Source organism: Epinephelus moara, chromosome 11 (genome assembly GCF_006386435.1).
Source record: "Epinephelus moara isolate mb chromosome 11, YSFRI_EMoa_1.0, whole genome shotgun sequence".
Lineage (NCBI taxonomy): Eukaryota > Metazoa > Chordata > Actinopteri > Perciformes > Serranidae > Epinephelus > Epinephelus moara.
Genome location: NC_065516.1, coordinates 23,198,972 through 23,210,287, shown reverse-complemented (window position 1 = coordinate 23,210,287; position 11,316 = coordinate 23,198,972).

Sequence of the window (11,316 nt, the reverse complement as noted above, 5' to 3'; positions counted from 1 at the left end):
TCTAACCTAAGGAGGCCAGCAGGGCACATGGCAGTAAGTGGTAGACCAGCAGACCGGCTGAACTTCACAACCTTGATACACACTTTATTTCAAAGAAAACAAGCAGTGGTGCCTCAGGATTTGTTCTTACTTCTGGGGCCAATCTAAAGGACAGCCTGCTGGGATCTTAAAGCATGAGATAGGACATGTGAGGTTATGGGTTTATCATGTATAGCAAACTAAGATCATGTAATATTTAAATTTACAAATGCTCACAAGACTTTATAATCAGTTCTTGCATATGGGGAGGTGTGAAGATTCAGACTCAGATTCAGACAGCTTTATTAATCCCACCAGGGGCAATTTGTTTGAACAGCTTGCCTTGCACATATACTATAACATACTGTAATATGTATGGCAGGTAGGGGGCTATGTATGGGGGTGGGGTATTGTATAGCGTCAGACTTCCTGATGAGCTGTGAGGACAGTTGTGGTTATTTTGGCTGGAAGGAAAGGAAATCACCGTTGCACATCTGTCAACCAAATCACAGTTTTTTTCTCCTCTTTCTTGTCATTTTTGGACAAATCTCAGCTTATAAAATGACGGACAGTTTGATTTACTGCAGTGAAAAACGAGCATGGCTTTGAATTCTCTGCCTTTTCATATTTCATTGAATCCTACCACTGTGAGTTTGTCTCATTGAGCTGACAGCTGTAGGTTTTTCAATACATTCACACCGCTGTTCCAAGGACTACAAATTCTTCGGTGTCCTTTGCCAGCAATCCCAGAAAGCAACGTATCTGCATTTTAGGTTTGCTCTATTTTCATTCCTCCTGTGGCCTCAATTTCAGTCTTATATTCTGAGATGATGCTCATCTGGTTAAAGGCAACAAAAACAGACAATAAGACGAGAAAAGACCTTGCACTAATTGTAACCATGTGCAGCTCGTGGGAACACTGACCGCTTGTGCAGCAGCAGTGTCTGCTGATGAGTCTCTATAGCACTTTGATACTCAACAGGAAACAGGGACAGGAAATGTGCATTGGCTTGGGGATGCTGGGATACATCTTATGCGCTCACCGACGAACAAACTAGAGCAGAAATCCAGCAGCTGGTTGGATTTGTTTTGGCCCAGGGCTGACCAATCCAGGGCCTAGCAAGACCCAGACAAATTTCCTGGTTGATAACAAGCAATTTCTGTCACAACATGCAGCACAGCTTTGGGAAGATTGACTCTGAATGCTATTTAAACATTTCAGAAGGGCGTGTAAAGGAAAAGTCTACCCCTAAAGGAACACTTCACCTACAAAATGATCATTTGTATGTCAGTTATTCATCCTGTTACCTTGAATTTGTAAAGACAACTTTTTTTTTCTCGCATGCCGCCACAATGACGAGATACTCTAAAAATTGAGAAAATTCTTGATAAATTAAAGGGAGGTCGCATTAAACAGCAAAATTACACTGCTCAAAAAATAATTAGGGAACACTTAATTGTCACATTATAACACCAAGTCAGTTACACTTCAGGGCTATCAATCTGTCCATCTAGGAAGCACAAGGGATTGTGAATCAGTTTCAGCTGCTTTGGTGCAAATGAAAGTGACAACAGGTGCAATGGAGAGGCAAAAACAAGACAACCCCCAAAAAGGAAATGGTTTTACATGTGGTGGCCACAGACAGTTGCTCTCTCCTTATCCTTCCTGACTGATTCTCCTTTTGCTACTGTTGTTTACAAATAAATGACCTTAAAGTTGTTTCAATCAATATTTTTTTGTAATATTTCTATTTTAGTTTAGAGAATTGTCACTTTGTAGTTCCCCTCAGCTCTTTGGAGCATCTTAAGCCTCATTTCCACCAAGCAGTACAGTACAGTTCGGTTGAGTTCAGTACGCTTTTTTCCATTCCCACTAAGAGAAGTTGTGGATGGTACCAATGGAACTGGTCCTTGTCATCCCCATTTTTGGTCCCCCCTCTGTTGGGGTACCTAGCACACAGATCTGGTACTAAAAGGTGGAGCTAACACTGCAGTCTGTTGATTAGTCAATAGAGGACGGTCACTCTGCTCAGGGCTGAGTTGTGGCTGGTTTTGCATCTCCTGTTCATACCGTGGAGAGTTTTACATACATTGTTAAACTATAACTATAAAATGAAAGGATGTTTTGCTGCCTCTTGCAGCAGCTGGAGTCTGAAGAAAAAATAACTTCATTCACTGGGTTGACTGCCGGCGACTTTTAAGGTGGAACGTCTATTGTTATTTTACTCAATGTACGAGCTGACCATGTAAATATATCAACACACCTTAAATTTCAATGTGACAACTGTATCTCTTGGATAACATTCACTTTTAGTAATGAGTGGATCTTCAGGCGTTTAAAAATATATATTAATTTCGACGGGATTATGTGAACTGCATATATTCTAATCCTCAATTAGAGGGAAAAAAAAGGGTCACAGAGCGTTGTTCCCGTGGGCTCTGGCAACACTAAACCCCTGAGCTTGCCTGAGAAGGACTAAATGCCCATTATTTTAAAATATCCCATGGAGAGAGACTCTCACTGCAGCCTGTTCTATTTTGTTCTGAAAATGTTGGTGTGCAACTCTGTTCTGTGGACGATAAACGAGGAGCAAACTGATAAAAGAGGAAATACAGTGAGTGCTGGACGGAGCAGTGAGCGACAACAACCTCGCCCACTTTTAAGAGTACTGTTTGCAGTGGAATCACTAGGGTCTGGTACCATGTCTGAAGGGTTACTTTTGGTTCCAAAGGTACCATACTGAAAATGTTTGGAAGAAACAGGGCTTTAGCATCTTTCAACATAGTGTTTTGGTTTAACAGCTCACGACTTAACGGTTTTGATTCAGCCCCATGGCTCTCATCATTAGCAGAAACACATAGGTATACCCACTGTATGCTCCCTGCCTAGCACCAAATACAGTCAAACAACAATGGCGGTGACTAACTGGTGAACATAAAAGAGATCTTAACTGCTGAAGACACCGATATGATATGCTGGTGAACATAGTGGAGCATTTAGCGGCTAAAGAGCCAGATATTTTTTTTAGGAGCTGTTGGAATGCAGAGCAGAGCTGAAAGGTGGGGTGAATATGGGACGTACATTTGTTTGGTGGCCACACACACAACTCCAAATAAAAGCTTATGTTGCTCCATATGTGTAAATAAGAAGATGTTCCCAAACTGGTTTGCTAGTTGTGTACAAGCGGGCGTTTGGGGATAAATAAATCTACTTTTGTCATATGCTGCAAAGTGTATCTATAGTAGTAGAATATGAAGGCTGAATTAGTCGACTTGTTCACAAAATAACACCTGAAATAAAGGGAAACATCACAAACTGAGGACATTCAATAGTTTAAACCTAACCGAGTCGGGGACTTTCCTTCAGCAGCAGTAACACAGTAAGGTTAAAACTCCTGCCAAGCACATCAAAGGCAAAAACTCATACATTAAGCATTACTGAATATGCTGCTCAGGTCAGGATCGGGGCAGAATTATAGGAGCGGCCCTTAGTTACTCAACAATGATGTGAAAAATAATGATGACCTTTGGATGGTCTTCACACTAACCTGGCTTTGGTTTCTAAGAAATTTGGATGTTCAGCGTTACAGCAGAGGGACATGTGAATATCTGCCGCCAATCTATTAACTAGGTCAAAAACTGGAAAAGCTTGATAGGAAGTGAAGTAATGATGTGTTGTTTTCTAGAAACTTAGCGATCATTTACATACACCACAGACTGAATGTCAGTGAAAGGGTCACTCCTTTGATGATCTATACATGTGCATCCAAAGGATGATTTGGGATTGGCTGTTTTCAGTGCTCTGCTCAGATGATTAAACCTCCGTCTGCGGGGTGTGAAGCTATTTGGCAGATGGGATTACTGTGAGACGAACTTGGAAAGCTACCAAGCTGCAGAGAGGAGTCAAAACACTTGCTGATGCAAAGCAGGTTAAAACCACCACGCAATCCACAACAGTCAGACGCACACCGGCATATTTACGCCACATGGGTCATAGGTTTATGGAAACAAAGAGAAAGTTTACTATGTGGAAAGATTCAAAGGGATAGAATTGCAAAACAGCCCTCGCATGATGTAAGGCTTTGAATAAAAGTTTGACAGAGCTCATTAATATGAGTATTTTTCACCCGGGCTCGGGACGATGTTGATTAAAAGCTACTCTAGGTCATATTCATGTAAACAGCAGAAATTGGACGGGGGGAAGAACCTATCTACACAAACATGACAAATGAAAGGGATGATTGATTTATTTTTATTTTTTTAAAGAGTACAGGGAAATATAATACGCTATGAACTCCCATCACTCTCCTGTAGACAAACAAGCTTTCAACAGTCTCAGCTCACTCATTAATGGAGTAGCTTATTCCCCTCTACCTTAGACCTCTGCTCTTATCCAAAAACTATTAACACATCCGTGAGCGGACCCATTGCACCGGATGACATGTTCCTTCGTTACGAGGAACATGGCCACTGTAATTTATTTTGAGCTGGTTCCAGAAACACTTCTGTGATGGCTGCTCCCTCCACCAAACGGTGGATTTAAAGGTTGGTAACCCTCCTGCTCACACCATAGTTTCCCACTTAATAGTTAATTTTCTCCTCACTGAGACTGTTGACCTTTTGACCTCAAGCACATACATCGACAGATATGTGACACACAGCTTTTGTTTCATACATTGTGCTCATTATTTAGCATTGTTTGCACTAAATAAGTTTCTGTTTGTGGTGCACACATTTAGTTACCGTCTGTACAGTCACCATTAAGTTTGTCTTTAGATAAGTTTGCCTAAAAAAGAGGTCTGTAGCAGTGGTTCCCAACTGGTGGGTCATGAGTCCATTCTGAATGGACCACAAGTAACTCATGAACATGTCAAATTTGTAAAAAAAAACACAGAGGTTTTATTTTGAAGTGCCATTTCTCACTGTAGAGTGAGTGACTAATGGACAGCTACTTAACAGAGACAGCAAACTAGCTGGACGACATGGCCAAACGCAAGCATGATGCTAAATGTAGGCTATTAAACTGTTTGGACCTTGAACTAGTGACTGAGGACAAATCTGGACCCTGTGGCTGGACCAGTTGGGAACCACTGCTCTATAGCACAACATTCAGAGCATATCTATGATTCAGAGATTGCCTGCACACGGCTCTCAACATGGAGGTGGCTGAAGCGGTGGCTAGCAGCTAACAGCAATAGCAGGCATGTGAGCACTGCGCAAACTAGCTAACCAGTGTTTATAAACACACAAGGACTCACATGCACTCACATGCATTCACAGCTGGGCCATCGACCACAACAAAGAACAGAGAAGCTCAGATTACAACACACACAGTGAGAGCGTGACTCAGTTCTCTGCTTAGGGAGCCATTACTCCACTTTACTGTACATAGCTAATAGCTAGTGATGTTACACTTGAGCCAGTTTGCTCGACACAGTGTCGATCTTTTGAAGCGCAAGTGTTCCAAGACAGTGTTTCGAGCCCTGCTTCGGCACGCCCACAATCACGAGACTACCCAGAGCGAGGCCTCGTTTACAGGCAGTCTTGAGGCTTTTTCAGGTCTTCCACTTAGATGCAGTTCTGACACACAGCCAGGAGATGTCACTCTTCTGACTGTATGAAATGCTTCGAAGCAGTTGTGTCAAAGTGGTTCACTGGTTAATGAAGGTTCGATTTCACCATTACTACAAATAGCTGTTTGCTGCTATATTAATGCTGTGAATGTCATATACTGAACCTTTGTGCAATTCTTATTTCTATTTATTTGAGTTACCTGTGCTGATGGTGAATCTGCTGCTGCTGGAGGGACATCTTGGCATGCTAGAGCAAAACATGGCCCCCTAAAGCTGAACTCTTAAATACAGGAAGTGTCCAATCAGAATGTACCAAGTGCCTGCCACATCATGGGGGAGTTGGGATGTATAGCTGAGATTTTGTTAATTTCTTTACACTGTATTAGTGTGCGAAAATGTTTATACTGAAACTAATGTGTAGGTTTGTAGTTTCTGTGGTAGTGTTTGTGTTACTCCTTTGTTTCAAACATGGTCTGATCAGCCATTATCGTATATGTTCCCCTTTGTGTTTAGACTGTTATATCAGTTTGGACAGTTCATGTTTATGAATGTTAAGTCAGCATACCCTGATTTAAGTTCTGTTTAGTTCAGGGATTGGCAGCCATTACTATCAAAAGAGCCATTTTGGCCAAAGAAGAAAAATAAAAATCTGTTTGGAGCCGCAAACCATATTTGAGCCTCTTGATAAAGGTAACACAGCCCTTTAAGTCAAATTTAGCTTGTCAACATTACTAATAGATCTAAATGAGCATTCATTTCATATGTTTTAGCACAAAGTGGCTTATCTGCAGTGGACTATTTATGATTATTTGGTACTTTAACTTTGCAGCATTGCCAATAAAAGCAAAAAATTTGTCCACATACTATTGAATCATCTATTTTCCCCTGTGACTTTTCCCTTTTCGGAGTTGAAATCCACAGCTAGCCCAGCTAGGGAGACTCAGGACTACTGTAGCCATCGCTAATGATGTTGATGAAGAGGAAAAGGCGCCAGTCCCGACATGTGACGCACATTTTAGTTACGAAAGTCGGTTTAAATCGGTGTATGGCTACGCATTTGTACAGTTAAAGAATGTAAGAATCACTTTAGGCCTACAACAATAAATGAAAATTAAACTGTTGTTAAAGCCACAGGGAGCCACTTGAGAGGGGCTGCATGTTGCCTATCCCTGGTTTGTTCATCTCTTGTGTGGGCCCTGAACTTTATTACATATTTTGTGAATTGTTTTCTCCCTTTTTGGGTGAATAAACCCTCTTCTCTGACACCTTATGCCTGCCAGCTCGGTTCCTCACAGCTTCCAAGGGCATTACATAAAGAAAATAGTGCCCTACAAATGCACCATTTTCTCATGATTGAGGAATGTTTGCTAAAAACTACAATGCCCAGCTCTTTAGGAAATGACCTTTTTTTAAATTTAATTTAGAAAGTGTATCTTAAGTAAATGATTTGGAGGCTTTTGATGGCTACGTAGCACTTATGGATTTTGGCTTCTACTTTACAGTATGTCTTTACAACATGCTTATGTAAATATGTGAGTGGCCATGCTTGTTTTTTATGATATGATTGAATTAAAATAATTGTAAAACTGAAGTTTAGAAATCCTGAAAGCATCTCACAGGTACCACAAGATAAATGAAGCCAGGTTTTTCTGTCATGATACAATCAAGCTGCAGGGACCATGACCTCTCAGTATTTGCTCCATAAAACTTGGTTTGTTTGCATTGAACCAGAAGAACCAAGCCGTAAATTCTTACGAGGGATGCCACCTGCCGCAGCGGGTTCAAGCCTCACAAAGGGGGGCGCAGTGCAAAACATCTGAGGTCACCTTGTTTGGAGAGAGAGGAAGACCAAGAGGGAGAAACCAGTCTAAATGGGTTATTTTCAAAAACTTTGACCGATCAAATAAACAAAAAATACTGTGACAAACATGTCCCCAACCTTGACCCCAAACAACAAGATTGTTCTGGCTCAGCATTTGGGAAATATTCAATGAAGTATGAGACACTTTGACTAGTCACATCAACTGTAGTTGGGAAAACCTAGAAACTGCATAAAGCCAAGTGCAAGGATGACGAAGACAAGAGGCCAAAAGGGGGACTCCCAGAAACCCTCAGACAGTTTGCTTCATCTTAACTTGAAATCCATCACTTCCATGGAACACAGAGCACAAGAAAGCTTGAGCTCTCCTGATAAGCCGGATCCAACGAAAACACTGATGTCATCACAAGTACAGCCTGGGCAAGAACCTGCTAACAACAGATTGATGATTATTCCTTCGACGTCATTGACCCAAACACAAGTGAGATAGATACGCAAGAAGCCTGTCTGATTCGGGACATCTTACATTTCTTTTGTGATATCATATTACTCACAAATCAAATGTGAATTGAATTGTTGTTGCTGTTTTTGTACGTAGCCTTCTGAACTCTCGTCATCTCAGGCCTGATTCCCAGATTTCTGTCTTCCTCAAAGGCCAAAATCAAGAGAGCAAACAACAACTGTGGAAGACTGAAAGAAACACAGGAAAAAATCAGAATAACATTTTCTTGTTTTAACTCTGTTTAAGGTCTAATTGTGGCCTCATTTGCTCCTGAGCTAACACTCTAGATTAGCACACAGCATCGCATCAAGTGATACTGTATACTGGAACACAACGTTTCTCTCCATCACACTGCACAATATTTTGAAACATGTTGCAGCTGGAAAATGTCCCGGCTAGATTTGGCATGTCGAATCAACTTACAACACACTTAACACAACAAAGACCAAGCTTTAGTAACATCTTGTTGAATCCACTGTGCCAAATCCATAGTGCAGAAATCCACTTTTAAACGTAACCACTGTGAGATGAAGTTTTTCCTGTAACAATGGTGTCTACTGAGATCACGAAAGGAGCAACCAACGGTGTAACAATGGTATCACTTGTGTTATTGTACTTTGCTGCACGGTTTTCTGGCAGGTAGCTGCTTGAACGGGCCCTAATAGGATCAAGGAAGAAAAGCTGACATAAAAAATAATCCGACATAACAATTTGCATATTCTTTACCGATGAATGGTACGGTTCACCAGATGTCACCGCTGCACTCTGGACGCAAATTCTGCAAGTTGCAGCGCTCGCCTGTGCTTTGCAGCCACACAAAAGCTCTTACCAGGTGCCAAGTAAGCAAAGATCAAGTATTAAACCACCCAAGTAGGGATCGGGACTGAAGCTTTTCTTTCACTTCATGATAATGGCCACTTCTTCAGGAGGAGTAGTGAAAGTTTCAGCCGAATCATAAATCATGCGCAAAATTTTGATCATAGGAAAAACAGATTTTAGCAGAAGCGGGATCAGAGGGTATAAAAGTGGACTGAGGCAGCTAGTTTATGATCTGTTTCACTTTTGCATCAGTTACAAGCATGTATTAGAATTACAAAGACTAGGGCGCCTTGACCTCAGAATAGTTCAATGCATCTCTGCCAGGGAGAGGAGTCCCAGAGGCCCTGCCCTGCCCTGCCCGAGAGAGTCCCAGCCACAGGGCCTGTCTGCCAGGGCCCAGCTCATTGCTCATCTGCTGTCTAGACTGCCTCCAGGCCTACCCAGCCACAACCTGATCCAGCCAGCGTGCATCTCACCATCTCTTCTGCTCCCAACTGGCCGAGGCAGGTCACAAAAAATCCACGTTTATCAGAATAAGTAGCCAATCTGCATTCAGTAGAGCTCTATACGTGTGCAAAAAGGAACTCTGTATAGGTTGTTGTGGTTTTGGCAGCTCACTCCTGAGTCCCAGGTGATATTTTTTGTTACCTGCTGTCATGAAGATACATCATAAAACGCCTCAGCTCTAACTTTAGGTCCTGCTGGATTTTTCATGTTTGCCTGTCTCGTTCTCGTAGCTGACATCTGAACCTCTTGAGAAATGTCTGTGTGTGACCACAGCCCCGTCTCTGTGCAGTCTTACAAGGCCCGAGCATCAAAGATGGTTGTAAATGTCTTATAGATGGGTGAGAATATCTGGGGGCAAAGGAATGTAACATGTCAAAAATAGATGCACAAGCTGAGCTACTTATTCCTGACGAAAAAGAAAAGCCCCCCCCCCTCCTCTAGTAATCCCTCAGGTTTTTCCCACAGTTTAAGCAGTGTTTCGGGGAAAGGGGTGTTTAATTGTGTATGTTCTGCCGGCATAATGTTTGTTAAGATTGTTTGAAGCAGTTTACAGGCCCTTGCATAACGCTAATGGCGCAGCAACTTGCTAGTTCTGTTGTTTTCCCTTATGTTTCTTACCTTTTGTCATCTTCCTCTAGGAATTATCCTTTGATTCATTATCCACAAACAATAATAATTTTTAGAATCCTTCCCAATCTGACCCTGAATGTCTCCCACTGTTTACTCTTTATGCTGCCTTAATGGTCTTTATAGTCTGTTTCCTTCCTGTGACCGAGGTTGGCGACAAAGTCACCTTAGATTCCACTGAGCAGCCAAACAACAGCCAGACTTGTATCTAGACAACAGGGAGAAAACATCCAGTCTGGAACAGATTCTCTACGGTCATGTTTGTGGAGGTCGCTCTTCAGTAAACACAAGACAATGTAGCTTTGAGTTATATTGGGTGATCTCTCAGCAGTAAGTACTGTAGGTACAGTACCAGCTGGCATTGCAGTCCGTCTCTTGCCAGTTCTGTGAGAGAAAAAACGTATTTTATCAGTGTTGTTATATTCTCACCTTGGTGTATATACACTCTAAACACAGCAGGAATTTAATTTTGAATTAAATTGAAGCTCAGCGAGGGCACTCTTTGATCAGGAGACTCGGATATTTATTGACTTAATTACTGTGCTTGTTACTCTTTGGACAAGGGAGGAGTAATAATCCACTCCTGAACTTCTGACGGGGACACAGGGTTGAAGCTTTCTCACCCGCAGGTTTTTTTCACTGTCAACAAGCCTTCGCCCCGTTGTAAGTTAGCAGACTGTGTGAAACATACAGTATTTGCTATGTAACTGCATATTCCACTGATACAATGTTTAACAGCTGTGTGTGGAAGAAAGCAGCCTGGACAGCTTGAAATTTAGAGACTGGGCTTCTTACCAATATAAACCACTCTTGAAATGTCACTTTTTCTTGTTGCAACCACGCCAACAAAAACCAAACTCATGACATAACAACTTCCCAGCTGCCCCAACACAATTGCCTTTCAAAAAGCCAATATACAGTAAGACTTATTTTCGTAGTAATGAGTAGTCTCTTTTATCAAACTCCCTATATTTGCATTACTTGGCACGGACGATTAAAAGAAAAGTCAGACAGTTTGGGAAATACGTTTTGCTTCTTTGCTGAGAGTTAGATGAGAAGATTGATACAACTTTCATGTGTATATGGTAAATATACTGAAGCTCCAGCCAGCAGGTGGTTAGCTTAGCTTAGCTTAGCTTAGCTTAGCTTAGCATAAGGTGTAGAAACAGGGGGAAACAGTTAGCATGAATGTGTCCAAAGGTAAGAAAAGTAGGGAACTAATTAACATGTGGTATTCGTCATTGGTTTTATCTGTACAACAACATTTTGTGGTTTTAAACGGGCCTTCAGAAAGCACGTCGGCTGTGGCTCAGAGGTAGAGTGGGTCGTCCACCAATCAGAGGATCGGCGGTTCGATCCTTAAGCTCCTCCAGTCTGCATACCAAAGTTTCCTTGGGCAAGACACTGAACCCAAATTGCTCCCGATGGCTGTTCCATTGGTGTGCGAATGT